Source organism: Protopterus annectens, chromosome 4.part1, assembly GCF_019279795.1.
Source record: "Protopterus annectens isolate FY-2018-M chromosome 4.part1, PAN1.0, whole genome shotgun sequence".
Lineage (NCBI taxonomy): Eukaryota > Metazoa > Chordata > Ceratodontiformes > Protopteridae > Protopterus > Protopterus annectens.
Window position 1 is genome coordinate 837,006,280 of NC_056734.1, and position 15,434 is coordinate 837,021,713.

The 15,434-nt window shown below is 45.1% G+C and overlaps 1 protein-coding gene across 3 annotated transcripts in view; it reads left to right on the forward strand.

Moving 5' to 3' along the window:
* Window positions 1–15,434, forward strand: part of LOC122801095 (glutathione hydrolase-like YwrD proenzyme) — a 1,228,450-nt gene that overhangs the window by 116,816 nt on the left and 1,096,200 nt on the right. The window lies entirely within an intron of this gene.

Below are 15,434 nucleotides of genomic sequence, written 5' to 3' on the forward strand. Positions count from 1 at the left end.
TGGATAAGGTCACCTTGGAGACGGAAGAGACAACCTTTCCTGTTTTCTGCATAAGAAAGAAACAGTTGATCAGATTTTCTGAATTGTTTAGTTCTGTCCAAGTAATATCTGAGTTGGCGATGGACATCCAAACAATGAAGTTTCTGTTCCGCTCTTTCAGAATAATTAGGGAAAAAAACTGGCAATTCAATAGATTGATTAATATTCGTCTGGGAAGCAACCTTGGGCAAAAAAGATGGATTAGTTCTTAAAGACGCTCTATCTTTGTGGAAAACCAAGTATGGGGGACGGACACAGAGAGCGTGAAGTTCAGACACCCTCCTGGCTGAAGTAACAGCAACCAGAAAAATCGTCTTCCAGGAAATAAATTTTAATGAGCATGTAGCAGCCGGTTCAAAGGGGGGTAGAATCAAGGATGCCAGCATTAAATTCAGGTCCCATTCCGGAGGGGGATCTGTGACTGGGGGTTTCAACAGAAAGATCCCTCTAAGAAAGGCTTTGCAAAGCTTGTGAGACATTATGTTTTGATCCGCTAAGCCAACATGAAAATTTGAGATCGCTGCCAGCTGAACCTTAACTGTCGACGAAGAAGAACCCGATTGAAAAATCTCAGCTAGGAAGTTCAAGACTGACTGCATTGGAGCAGTAAAGGGATCTATGTCCCTAGACTTTGCCCAGAAGGAAAAACGCTGCCATTTACTAGCATAAATCCTTCTGGTAGAGGACTTTAGAGAAGCTACTATGATATCTCGCACGGGATTAGAAATCATAGGAAGCCTGGCTAAGGAAGGAAGTGGAGCAACCAAGCAGTGAGGTTGAGAGAATGAATGGCCTGGTGCAGATGATCCGAATGGTGGGTCAGAAGATCTGGAATTGGATCCAGATGCCAAGGCTGAACCAAGAGATGACAATGTAGGGACGGAAACCAAATTTGTCGAGGCCAATAAGGGGCAATGACAATCAATTTGGCTCTCAAGACGGTAGCTTTCTGAATCACTTGAGGTATCAGAGGGAATTGAGGAAAGGCATAAAGAAGTCCCCGGGGCCAATCCTGGGTTAGAGCGTCTCTGGGGGGATGGCCTGGTAGTGGAAAGAGGGAGAAGAAGTCTGGGCATTTGCTGTTTTGGGGTGTAGCAAAAAGGTCGCAGCAGGGGACGCTCCACTTCTGAAAAATCCCGTCCACTACTGATTGTTTGAGAGACCACTCGTGTGACATGAGAATAGCTCTGCTCAGTCTGTCCGCTAAGAGGTTGGATTTCTCGGGGATATGCGTTGCTATCAGAAACCGATGTGAGGAGATTGCCCATTGCCAAAGTCTGAGAGCTTCTCGACACAGTGGATAGGACTTGGTCCCGCCCTGTTTGTTGATATACCAGACTACGGACATGTTGTCCATCTGAACGGCAATAGTCCCTAAAGGAAGAAAGTCGCTGAGGGCTTGCAACGTTAAAAGCACCGCTCTCATCTCTAGGACATTTATGTGCAGATGGTATTCTATGGGTTGCCAAGTCCCATGGACCATCCTGCTCTGATAATGCCCCCCCCACCCGATCAGAGAGGCATCCGAAGTGACTGTGGCAACCGGAACTGGGGGAACAAACAGTCGGCCCTGATGGAGTTGTGGAGAAGACATCCACCAGGGTAGGTGATTCTTGCAAGATTGCATCACGAAGATCTCATGGCGCATGGGAAGCTGCTGGAATGACCACTGGGTGAACAACATCCACTGCAGAAGACGCATGTGGAAGCGAGCTAAAGGAAGCAGTACGATGGCCGCAGCCATAAGACCTAGCACCTTCAGGACAAATCTGGCCCTGATCTTTCTGCTGAGTAGTATGATCCGAACATACTTTTGGATGTCCAGAATTCTTTGGTTTGTGAGTCTTGCTGACATCCTGACAGTGTCTAATTCTGCGCCTATAAAGGTAATAGATTGGCAAGGAGACAATGAAGATTTTTCGAAGTTTATAGAGATCCCTAACTGGTTGCAGATGAAGAGTGTAGTCCCTGGCCTTGAGAAGTTGATGCCTGGTGGTGGCAGAGAGGAGTCAGTCGTCTAGATACGGAAACACCTGGAATCCTTGATGTCTCAGGTGAGCCGTGACCACTGCCATGCATTTGGTAACCACCTGGGGCTGTAGTGAGACCAAAGGGGGCAGGGCTCTGAATTGAAAATGACTGGTCCCCAGCCGAAAGCGGAGAAACCTTCTGGAGCGCCTGTGAATTTTTATGTGATAGTACGCATCCTGAAGGTCTATTGAGCACATCCAGTTGTCCTTGCTCAAAAGGGTAGAATGGACTGAAGCGTGACCATCCGGAACCTTGCCTTCTTGACAAACTTGTTTAGTTTGCTGAGGTCTAAAATTGGTCTCCAATCTCCCGTCTTTTTGGGAGCCAAAAAGAATCTTGAGTAGATTCCGGATCCTACCTGGTCTGCTGGTACTAGTTGGATGGCTCTTTTTGCTAGAAGCTTTGATACCTCCAGCTTTGCCAACTCCCTTAGACCGGGTGAAACGTCCGGGAGGGATTGATGAGGAGCAGGATATCTCACGAAAGGGATATTGTAACCCTCAGATATGATCGACTGTACACATTTGTCTTGAGAAAGGGAACGCCAGGCTGTTGGGTACAGCGACAATCTTCCCCCGACTGCCTCCAAGGGTGGACAGTCAGGCAACACCTCAGGGGTGCTGGAAGGGTTTGTCAGAGAGAGGCTCTCTGCTGCCCTGATTGTGCGGACCCCCTCTGCCCCTAGGGCGGCATCTATTGTTATTACCCCCTCTGCCTCTGGGGGTAAACTGACCACGTGCGTCCGGCGTGACTCCCTGAGATTTACGGAACCACATTTTCCCTCCCTTCTGACCTTTGGGGTAGGGTCTTGAAGGGGTGGAGAAATGGACTCCTTACGGCAGAAAGAGTCTTGCCATCTTGCTCACACCTGGTCAATGTGTCCTTCACCTGAGGCCCGAACAAAGCCGAACCATCGAAGGGAGTATTAGTGAAGGACGCCTTAAAGGGGTCCGCGAAATTACAAAGCCGCATCCAGGACTGACGCCTAAGTACCACTCCTGTGCCTGAGGCTCTACTCGCCTCATCGGCTGCATAAGAAATGAGCCGCATGGAGGAGTTAGTTATAGAATTCAGGATTCCAAGCTGTGAGGCAATCTTTTCTTGAGCCCCAGCAGCTGACGGATCCTGAACTACCTCACCTAGTTCCTTGAGAATGTCTCTCTGAAGCCGGGTAAAGTGACAGAGATAGTTCAGCGAGCGCATGGCGAAGGTCGCTGAAGAAAACATCCGCTTACCGTATCTATCCATGGTCCTAGAGTCCTTGTTAGGAGGATGGACAGGTACAGAAGGATCGGCAAGTTCCTTCTTGGTGGCAGCCGCCACCACCATGGCATCAACAGGGGCACCCTTGGTGAGAAACTGTTTGTCTGCGGGGGCCGTGATGAATTTAGAAGGCCTCCTGGGGACTGGTTCCACAGAACTGTCGGGGCCCACGCCTTTCGAGCCACCACTTGCATGAGCGGGTCGAAAGGCAGAGACACCCAAAAGGTGGAGGGTCGAGATCCAAAAGCCTCCAGGTATACAGACTCATCCTGGGAGGGGTTAATGGAAGGCCAGTTCCCCCTCTGCTTAAGGAGTTCCAGGATGTCTGAAAAGGAGACATCCTCAGAGGGGGACCGTGGGGAACCCTCCGACTCATCTAAGTTGGTATCTGATGTCGTAGACTCGGGGGAGTCTGTGTGCTTCTTCTTGCATTTCCTCTTACGCGGGGGTTCTCCGGAAGGATCAGGAGAAACCTTGGAAGAGGAAGTTCTTCCCAATGGGGAAACCTGGGGTGATGGATCTCTGGGTCCGGGAGCAAGAGAATGGCAAGAGACATCAACAGGCACCGAAGAGGGAGGAGCTAATGGAATTGACCGTTGGCTCAGCTCCGGGGCTAGAACACTCCTCACCACCTCAAAGGCTCCCCTCCCAGGGAGGCCAGAAGACTCCTGCTCCAAAGAGACAGGAATCCCCGGTCCCACCGAAAGAGAAGGCTCCGAGGCCGATGTCGGTGCTGAGCTCACCAATGCCGAAGCTCCAAGAGGGAGAGCGGGGTCGGACAAGGGTCCGATGCCACTCGCCCCCTCGGAGCCGACAAGGGAGAGTCGACGACCGGATCTCTCCAAGGAAGGTCTCATGGAGGAAACCGGAGTCGAAGACGATGGAGCCAACAGGGGAAGTATCGGCTCCGGCGCACCCACGGTCAACGTTCCGAGAAGCTCCGAACTCTGAAGAAGAGTCAGAGGAGGAATTTCAGGGGGATGAGGGATAGTGGTCGTCTGCTGAGACGGGCTATGGAGCATCTGGGCCAGTGCCTGTGACTTCAGCAGTCTACTTACCACCCTCTCCAAGTCATGGTCTGACAGCCTGGAAGACCTTGAAGATCGGCTCGATGACTCCGCTCCAAAAGTAGAGGAGATCCTGGAGCCGAGCGAATCGACTCCAGGGAAGGGGACCGAGATCTCTTCTTGGAAAGAGCCATCGGAGCCGAAGACCCTTCGGTTCCAGATGGAGCCGACAGCTTATCGGCACCAGTCCTGGTCAGGATACGCGGCTCGGCCGGAGCCGACATCGACATAGGTGCAAGTGTATCGGAGCCAGGCGGCACCGATACCACCACCTCGGAGATAGAAAGATAGTCTCCAGCCGGAGCCGATCTCTCCCGGCGAGTCGGAGCCACCGCCGAAGGCTTAGGAGCCACAGCCTGGGCTTTAGGTGGCTTAGAGGGCTTTGCCGAGCCAGTCTTGGTCGGGGAACCCTCTGGCTTCAACAAGCCACGTAGAATTAATTTGTTTCTACGTTCCTGCAGGACTCTCTGGCTGAAGGAGTGACAAATAGCACAGGAGTCCTGCAGGTGTAAAGGCCCCAGGCAGTACACACAAGAAGTGTGACCGTCTGTCAGAGACATTTTCTGACAGCACGAGTCACACTTCTTGAAGCCTGAGACCTTTACTTCTTTTGACATGGTATGCCAACACAAAAACAGACACACACACCAGTCACACAGTTAACTAATAAAGAAGGGGAAAACTGACTAAGACACACAGACTTCCTAACAGAAAAATAATGGAAGGGAGGCTTAAGGCCTGAAGGGAGGAAAAACTATCCCTAATACAAATTAGACAGGTAATATAGGGCAAGATAGGTAGGTACTAGTTTACTGTAACTATAAAGAAAAGGAAATAAGGAAAATGGAAATTTTCCTGACTGACTTTTAGTACAAAAATACTAAATTTTACCTGAGCTGGTAAAAGGAGACCTCTTCGCGAAGCGGCAAACGAGATCTGGGGTAGTCACGCCTTGCATCATGGGATATAGGGTTGCCTCGAGCTGGTAAAATTAGCTCTCGAGCTTAGCAGAATGAAGTCGGAGCCGAGGATCGGCTCCGAACCCATCCAGCAAGAATGAAGGCGAGTTTGACAACTTAACATCCTGGATTTTGAAAAAATATGGCGTCACCAACAAAAACTCTCCATAGTCATAAATTCCAAAACTGGAAACTGAAATGTCTGAGGATGTTTATGTTGGGACCATACAGATTACAGGTACCAACAGATTTTTGTTATGTTGAATTTCGCACAAGGTATCATGAGAATCATAGATGCCATGGGATTCAGAATCCTGAGTAATTCCCTTGCTGATACTGTAGTCTAAGTGGAAAAACAGAAAGATCTGTGGAAGAAAAGCTTTCACAACTGAGGTGTGCTACAGACACCCCAGGAAAATAATCTTGAGAGAATTAAATGACACATCTGCATATTCTTCCTGAATCCCATTCTTGTGAAAGAGATACCTTATCAGCATAAGAGATTCCTAACATTTTAAAAAATACTCTGAAAAGAAAAGCAAGTCACCTAAATGGGGAAATAAGTGAACACCTTGCAGTCAGCAGAGGGCTATCACAGAAGCTCGACAATTTGTAAATACCTAGTAGTAGATAAAAGAGCAATGGCAGACAAACAGGTAAAAATAACCAGACACAGAAAACCTTTAAAAACTTTTGAGATGTGTATCTAGGAATGTTATGATGTACATCTTTTAAATCTAAGGTTACCAGAAAAGTCAAAACGAAAATAAGGAGTAACAAAATGAGAAGGGATAATATCAAAAATTTGGTATCCCCGGAGACAGCATATGCTCCATGACAGGAGGGAAAAGAAGAGTTAAGTCTGGCGAGAGAGGGGGGAAATCCCTCGAAAATGGGGGAGAGAAGCCTACTGGCAAAAACAACCTTGATGAATTTAGAGTTTTTCAGTGAGGGAGGGAGTGAGGATGAAAGTCTCTGTGATTCATTAGACTGCCCTTATTTCTGAAGGGGTCCCACAACTTTTTGGAAACTCCCTGCTACAGCTTGCAGGGTCTGTTTATTTTACTTCTAAATGAAGGTACTGGGAGAGCATTAAATCCTTTGGTAAACTTGGAGAAGGAAGTTTGAAAACAGAGATCCCATGAATCAGCGTACTACTCTCATCAAACATATCAAGGACCTCTGCAGTAAGTGGCTTAAAACTTATTCACTTATTCTCTATCCAAGGAAGAATTCAAAAATTCATTTTTTACATCTTCTGGAAGGACTTGAGAAAGCAACCAAACAAATCTCTGTATAACAGTTCAGCAACAACAGCAATGAAAGTGGCATCACCAAAAATATGTACATTTCAAACAGTGGGTAGCCACTTGACACACAGAAGTAATCAAATAATACAAATCAAAATTCTCCACCAAAACATTCATCATACTATTAAAAGAGGCAAACATAAACATTAGCATATGAGCTTTATAGGTGAGAAATCTAAAATAAGTGTTGCACAAGAATACACTTTTTCCCAACTTTATCAAATGCCTTCCAATCCTTGTCAAATGGACAGAGTTCATAGGTGTGCATTAGGTTAACGACCACTAGGGCCGTTTGAAGCCTAGCCATGCATCTCAAATATCTGACAAGTTGTGGTATCTTTGATAAGTGTAGCAGGGGCTTGGGAGACGAAACATTTACAAGCAGGGATCTGTGAGATGAACATTTGCAGGCAGCATGCGTCCATTAGAGACACAGGTACCAAATCATGGATGAATTTCATATTTCCCATCCAATTTTCCAAGTTACACTTGAATTGGGTTAAAGAGGAACTCTGCTTCATGGATGGGAAGTCTGTTCCAGAGAAGGGATAGTCTCTGGGATACATACCTTTCTCTTCAGCAGCTCCTATTTATACCACAGACAAGGGTCAAGTCTTTAGAATGAGTAATTCTGATTTGTTCTGCAGATATGCAGGAGTATCATCAGGGTGGGGGTCAAATAATGCCTTGTATGCCAGACAAGTATCTCAACTCAACAGTCTGTAGGAGACTGGTATTAACCAAATTTTTAGATGTAACTGTGTTCACATAAAGAAACAGCTGCTGAGTTTAACATGGAATCAGTGTACAAAAACTTAAAAGTCTGAGGAACTTTATACAATCTATCTACTATCCTAGGGGCAGCAGGCCGGCAATCAGGCAAGTTACAGACTGTGACAAACACATCCTCCATTCCAAAGTACAGGAGGAGCTGGAGTAAGATTTGGAAATTCCAGCTGTAACAAATCATAATACTTTCAGGGGGACTGAGAAACAGCACTGTTTTTTTCCAATTTAACAACTGATTCATTCTGGAAATAGTTCAACAAAAACAGAATACTTCAAAAGGACTGGCAGGAGCCACACTCTCCTCAGAATCTGAATAAAAAACTGTGGAAACAAGACATAATTTGCCCATTCACAATGATGTAAAGGTAAAATTTCTTGGACCCCTTCAAAAAATGATAAACCTCTTTTTTTCTGAGGAATGGTCAAGGGCCTGAACTCAAAACTCTGAGCCAATTAATCAAAATAAATCACTCTAGTCCAGAGCAATGGAGATGGGAGAAGGCATGTCTAAGTTTGTGCTTCTTTTTGACTGGAATTTCTGAAGAAACAGACTCACTTTTGACAGGAAAAAACTCCCAAGGGAAGGGCATAGCTTTCTGGCTAAGCAAAATGGCATTCTCTGCCCCTTCTCCCAGGAGTAACAACAGTGACTTTTCCTTGTCTGCCAAAGGCACTCTGACTGCCACACAGGACATATCTAACCCTTGGTCCATGGTGGCTATAGGGACTACACTAGTGGGAGCCAGGGAAAAGATGAATCATCTAAGGAACCAGTTTTGACCACAACAGTCACCCATCTGCAGCTGAGGAACTTTAGGCACCCTGCTGTGGTGGCAAAGCCTATTTAGCAATTTTCTACTTTTTGAGGCTGGAAGAAAGGTTGCTCCATGGCTAAACTGAAAAGAGATGCCCAATTACCAGGCAAGCTTGGCAGCAGTAATCGAAAAACAGGTAAGTATTAAAAAAGTAACTTTTCCCACAAAAAAAAAAAAAAAAAAAAAAAAAAAATTGACATTAAACACTTACCACAGCCCCCAAAAGTAAATTAACACAAAAGTAATAAAATAATGTTCTCATTAAAAAGCTATTAATATTCACATGACAGTAATAAAAAAAGTTATATACTCACCATAATGTTTCATCTGTGTTGTCCATTTTCATTCGTCCTCAACTGATGGGGTTAGGATCCAATCCCTCGGATCTGACTCAGCCGCTGATAATGCTCATAGCAACCAAAAACTCTTGGGCTTTTCCCTTACCCATAATGCACCGACCCCAATTACCTCAGATCTTGTTTGCTGCCTTAGTAGAAACTAAAAGATGAACATTATTATGTAGAAGCTATATCTGGAATTTATATAATAATAAGAACATATAGGTCCACTAATCACTCATTCTTCCAGAAGCCTTAAGGATGGGAAGTTGGTGGGAGAGGAAGAATGAAAATGGACAACACAAATGTAACATCTTGGTGAGTATATAACTTCTTTCTCTGATGTTGTCAATTTTCATTCTGTCCTCAACTGATGGGACACAGTGCCCAGCTACCTAAATTCCAGGGTGGACTCAAGGAAGGATACTCCTAAGCACCATAGAACCAAAAGATGTCCCTTCTCTGGAGAACAGTAATAAAGATATGGGGAGTAGCCCAAGTAAGCTGCTACACAAATGTCATCCGTGGACACTCTGGACTGAAAAACTGAGGAAGTTGCCATGGATCTGGTGGAGTGGGCTCAAGCAGGTTTTGTCAGAGCAATGCCGAATTTGTTATACACAATGGAAATGCAATTTGCTACCCATCTAGATAGAGTAACTTTGGTAACTGATTTACCAGATGCTGGTTCCACATATGAAACAAACAACTGATCAGAATTTCTGAAGTTTTTTGTCTTACCTAAGTAAAAACGCAACTGTCTATGAACATCCAATAAATGAAATACGTATTCTGCTTTGTTAAAAAAATTGGGAAAGAATACTGGCAAATAAATCAATTGATTTATACTGGATTCTTACACTACCTCTAGAAGAAATTACAGCTTGGTATGTAAAGTAACTCTGTCTTTTTGGAAAATCAAGTATGGAGGTTTTGAGTACAATGCTTGGATCTTAGAAATTCTCCTGGCCAAGGTAATGGCTGCTAAGAAAATTGTCTTTCATGGAAGATATTTGAGTTTGCATGTGGCTGAGGGTCAAAAGGAAGATTGTGTAAGAGATTGCAGCACAAGGTTCATGTCCCAAGGTGAGGCAGGATCTTTAAAAGGTGGCATTAAGAGTAGAGCACCTTTCAAAAAAATCTTTGCTCAACTTATGGGATGCTAATAAAGAACCATTTATTCCAACATGGAAATTGGGAAATCGCTGCTAACTGTACTTTAACAGTAGAAGAACTAGCTCTTTCCTTAAAAAAGATGAGCTAGAAATTCCAAGGCATTATGAATGGGGGCACAGAAAAGTTCAATACTGCACTTTTTGATCCCAAAATCACAAATCTCTTCCATTTGCTGGAGTACAGTTTTCCGGTGGAAGGTTTATGGTAGGACAAAAGAATATGGCGGACAGGAGAAGAGAGCAGAGGTTGTCTGCCTATTAATAGGTTCATAGGTAGGTACTAGGCTATCGGCCCTAGGGCCTATACAAGCCTAGCCAAAAAGGTACCTTGGCTTTCGCTACCCAAGAAAATTATTTTCCTGTGTCCCTGTCGAGCACAGACACAGAGGTGATCCCCGGGGTGAATTTCCTATTTCCCATCCAATCATCAAGATTTTTCCTGAAGAGTGCTAATGAGGAGCTTTGATATAGATAGGTAGTTTGTTCCAGAGTATGGGAAGTCTCTGGGACAGGAATCTATCCCTTCAGCATGTTCTGTTTATTGTGGTGACAAGGTTTAGGTCCCTAGAGTGTGTAGCTCGGAGGGATTGGGATTTCTTTAAGTGGAGCATGTCCAACACCTCTGGGTCTGACATAGCTTTGTATGTTAGGCAGAGATCGCCTCTGAGTAAGCGATATGCGACAGAGTAAAGCTGGAGTTTTTTGAGACGGTCTGCATAGGGCATCTGTCTGAGGCCAGTAATCCTCTCTGTGGGGTATTTCTGCGGCCTTTGCAGTTGTTGTAGATGTCTTGTGAGGTACACACCAAAAGGGGCATTGTACTCTATAATGGTTCTAATGAGTGACGAGTAGAGGGGAACAATGACCTCTTTTTTCCTGGATGAGAAACCTTTTGTGATGAGGTGTGCCACATAGAAGGATTTCCTGACTACTGTGGCGATGTGATTATCAAAGGACAGACTACTGTCCACCTGTGTCCCAAGGTCTCTTATCACACTTTTGGTGTTAAGTAGACTACCACCTATGTGGTAGCTCATGGGTACAGAGTTTTTACCAATGGGGATGACAATGCACTTTTTGGCACTGAGCTTGAGGCCATGGCTTTGACACCAGGCATCTGTCTCAGTGAGGCCCTTTTGTAGGGTGTCCAGATCATTAGGAGTTTTAATTATGGCTCCTAGTTTGCAGTCATCTGTGAACTTCATTAGCCAAAGACTTCTGTGTTAGCCTGTACTTCAGAAAAGTAGATACCAAACAGGAGAGGACCCAGGACTGAACCCTGTGGTACTCCACTTGTCACTGGTCTGAAGTCGGATTTGGAGTCTGCTACTTTCATAGTGTGGGTTCTGTTAGTCAGCCAGTTGGCAACCCATCTTGTGACACAGGGATTTATACCTAGTTCAGTGAGTTTATCTATAATTCCAGAGTGGGGGATGATATCAAAAGCCTTGGCGAGATCTAGATAGGCTGTGTGAACCACCTTACCCTTGTCTACGGCTTTGGTGACTGCTTCAAGGAAGTCAATCAGGTTTATGAGACATGATCTGCCTTTTACAAACCCAAACTGGGTGGGGTCCAGAGTTTAGAGATTACCAATGTCTTTGTTTATAAGTTCCATGGCCTTGCAGACCAGGCTCGTTAGGCTAATGGGGCGGTAGTTCCCAGTGTCCGTGGTGGCTCCTCCTTTATGGAGTGGGATAACCGTTGCTGTGCACCATTCAGTGGGCACAAGGCCTGCGGTGAGGCTATGATTGAACATGGTGCTTAGGTGGGGGTGCCAGTTCATTCTGTAGTTCATGTAGAACGCAGCCTAGGATGTTGGTCCCATAGATGCTGTGTTCTTGGCTTTGGAGAGTGTGGTTTTCACCTGTGCAGCCGTGGTTACAGGAACTTTGCATTCTTCCGGTATGGAGATGGGCCCTTTAGTGGGTGGGGGTAAAGTTAGCACTGAACCTATCTGCCAGAATGTTGGCATTATCAGTTGGTTCTGTATATTTAGTGCCATTGTGCTGTAACTCAGAGCAGATCTGAGTGTTGCCATTGAGATTCTTGACATAGCTATAGAATGCTTTGTGGTTGTCTTTAGAATCAGTGGCGATTTTGTTTTCATAACTAGCTTTGGAGGATTTTATGAGGGATCTCAGCTTCTTACTGAAGCTGACCAAGGAGTTCTTCCAGTCATGGGATTCTACTCTTTTTTGCAACTGTTTCTTTTTTCTGTTGTACAGTTTGTTTATGGCAGGGGACCACAAGACTGGCTTCCTTTTTTTGGAGGATAGCATCTTGGTTCTGTTAGGGATAGCATGATACATTCACTCATGTAAGTGATTATAAAGTGCATTTGTGTAGGATTCAGCAGTCGTACCTCTATTGTCCATCTGCATGGGTGTTGTGGAGTTTGCCACTTCTGTCTTAAGAAGCGTGAAGTTGGCTTTGGAGAAATTTTTTACAGTGGTTTCCCTAATGGGGGTGGGGGCGGGATGTGGATGTCTAGGCTGATTAGCTTGTGGTCGGATCTGAACAATGAGGAGCTGACCACTGGTGAGGCACACTGGTCATCCATGTTGGTAATGACCAGGTCTAGGATATTGCTGCCCCTGGTGGGGGTGTGGATAAGTTGATCCAAGGCGTTGGAATTTATGAATTCCAGAAAGCGTTGAGCAAAAGATTTGGTACATGAGTAGTTTTCCCAGTTAATGGTGGGGTAGTTGAAATCGCCCATTATTAGGGCGTTGGGTTGTACCCTAATATTTTCCAGTGTATCAAGAAATGAGAAGTGGGAATCCTTGGGGATGGTGAAGGATTTGTAGCAAGTTACAATTTGGATTGTGGTCTTGCCCAGAGTTAGTTGCACTTGGATAATCTTGGATGCATTATGCTGAGCAACTAGCGTGGAAGTGTGGCTATCCTTAACGAATATGGACACGCCTCAACCTTTAGGGTTTCGGTCCAGGTTAGGTGGCCGAAAGGTGTAGTATGAATTATAGCCTGGTAATGCAGGGGTGCTCTCTGGAGCCTTGAACCAGGTCTCTGTCACTGCACAGATGTCAATGTTCTCCATTTTAAGGAGTTCCTCAAGTGAATGCATTTTGAGGTTTAGACTTCTAGCACTGAGTAGCATTATCCTCAGATTTTGCTTGCTTGTACCTATTACGGTGGTGAATTTGTCATTTGAACCTTGCCTAAAAAGGCACTCCATATGGGTGGCAAGAGCCTTAGCCAGTATCCGGAATCCCGACAGGTGCAGACCATCTCTGGCAAAGCATCGTGGTCTGTCGATCATGTCATCCCAGGCAGACAGATACTGGATCCCCTTAGAATGACAAAAGAAGCTTTAAATAACACCAATTGTTGAAGTCAATCATTTTGTCCTTGTACTGTGGTATCATTCTGGGTGATGGTAGCAGGATGCTACCTGGTTGCTACATGGGTCATATATGCCTGGGCTATAAGATCGAGAGCTCCTCCATGTCTCTTTACATATAGTCCAGGGAGGTACGTCCCAGGTCATACACACCAACATGGACAATGGCAGAATCATATTTGTACTTGTTGTGGAGTGACCTGAGTGCATGCGTTATGTGGCAGATCCTGGCACCTGGATACAGGCAGCTGACAGTAATCTTCTCCTTGTTTAGCTCTGGCAGTGAGTTGGGCCTCAACATCAGTGTGCCTGACTACAGCATCACCCCATGACTCAGAGAGAGTTGGGTACGCTGTTATGCCTTATGGGCTGTGGCTGAGTGTCAGCACTGAGTTTTGTGGGCTATATGGCGTCACTTCCTGTGTTGTGTTGGGGTGTTGTAGCTGCATTTCTGTGCTTGGAGGCCTTGTTGCTTGAGCAGATTTTTATTGGAGAGCTCCGCCGAATGTAGGTAGGTATGTGTTTTAAATTGCTATGTGTGTGTTTTCTGGTGGCAGTAGGTACTTAAGGGACTATGTGATAAGTGTGGTATGGTGCAAGTGTTTGGCATTCTCCTCCTGACTGTACCCTAGTCCAGTCTCTGAAGGTGAAGAGGAGCCTTTGCTTCCAGTTTGGCTTGGCGTATAAGCGGCGCATCTCTCCCACAGGTTGCAGGTGTTGGGGTGGTAGGGAGGACAGGAGTTGTTCAGTACATGGGAGGCAACTGCTGCATTGCCCCAAGATGCCCAGATTCACTGTGTGTGATAGGAGAAAACACCGGAGCTGACCCTTAGACATGCCTGATGAGGTGCTTCTTTATTAAGTACTCAGTAAAACCCAAGTTTTCCTCTAGACAAATGGAGAGGAAAGCTGAGTGCTGTAGTAGCATTTGTAGCTTATTTAGTGCTTACAAGTTCTGAAATCAAGTGCTGAGCTCAAAGAAACATATTTGAGTGCTAAAACTAAAAACTGGCTATTAGTTCAGGGAAAATTTGAAGAGTAGACTTTATGGCGCTTCAGTGAATGAGTTTAAACCCCTAGCTAAGCTGCAATGCATAAAGTGTATTTTTATATAACAGTAGCAAATGAGCAAATCTAACAAAATAAATTAACTAATAAAAAGTGCTTTCAAAACTGAGCCCTGCTGCCCAGCAGCGCCTTCTTAATCAGACAAAGTTCTAACTCTGCATTACCTCTGCCATGCTAGGTGTACAGTGGGGTACCTTCCCAAAAAAAAAAAAAAAGATGGGCTGGATTAGTGCCTTCAAGCATATACAAACAAAGCTAGATTCAGTGCAGGTCTGAATTTCAGTCTTATAAGTGCTACAGCAAACAAGCACGTATTCAATTCTCTAGAAAGTGAAACAGTTCAAATAAGCGGGCACACATAAGAATTTAACCAGGAAACTCCCAGCTCAGAAGCTGGGTAGAATCTACCACTCCTCCTCCCCATGTAAGAGTGCAGAAGCATTACACCTTCTTAACTTGTAAAATAACTGTCCCAAGCCTGGCAAGTGTGCTTAAACCAGGACTAATACGCCTTAGAAACAACAGGGACACTAAGCCTTCAGTCAGAAACTCCTGCATTTAGAAGGATGTAAGCTACCCATGTCCTGCCATACAACAGTGCAGACCACAAACTTTCTTAATGTAAAACAACTTGGTCTGAAGCCCAAGTGCTTGTAAACCGTAAAGGTCTTAGGAATAACAGATGTTAAGTTGTCTGCATCTCGGGCCTTCATTCTTGCTGATGGGCCTGAGAGCCGTATCCTCGGCTCCGACTCGCCACTCTAGTAAAAGCTTCTTGAGAGCTAAGTTCCACCCAGCTCGAGGGCTCCCCTATATCCCACAAATAAGCTAGGCGGTAACTCCTCAGATCTCTCGCTTTGCTTGCTATAGCGATTGAGGCAGCTTTTCAAACTGGCTCTCGCTAGTGTTAGTTTTAAAAACTAGTTGTTATCTTAGATAGACCCCTCTTTAAGTTATGGGGGTTTTTCTTTCATATTTTTATAAATTAGGTAATTTCCTTCCATTCCTAGGTTCAAATTTTCCCCTTTTTTTCCTAAACTCACTAGAGTTCTTCCCTTGGAGCTTTTAGGGCCCAGTCCCTCCCTTCCTAGGTAGCGTTGGCTAGTGACGTGTGCTTTTGTAGGATTTAATGTTTCTAAATTACTTCAATTTAATTCTAATTTTTTGGTCAAGTGTAATCGTGTGTGTGTGTGAGTGTGGGTTACATTTCTTTTAG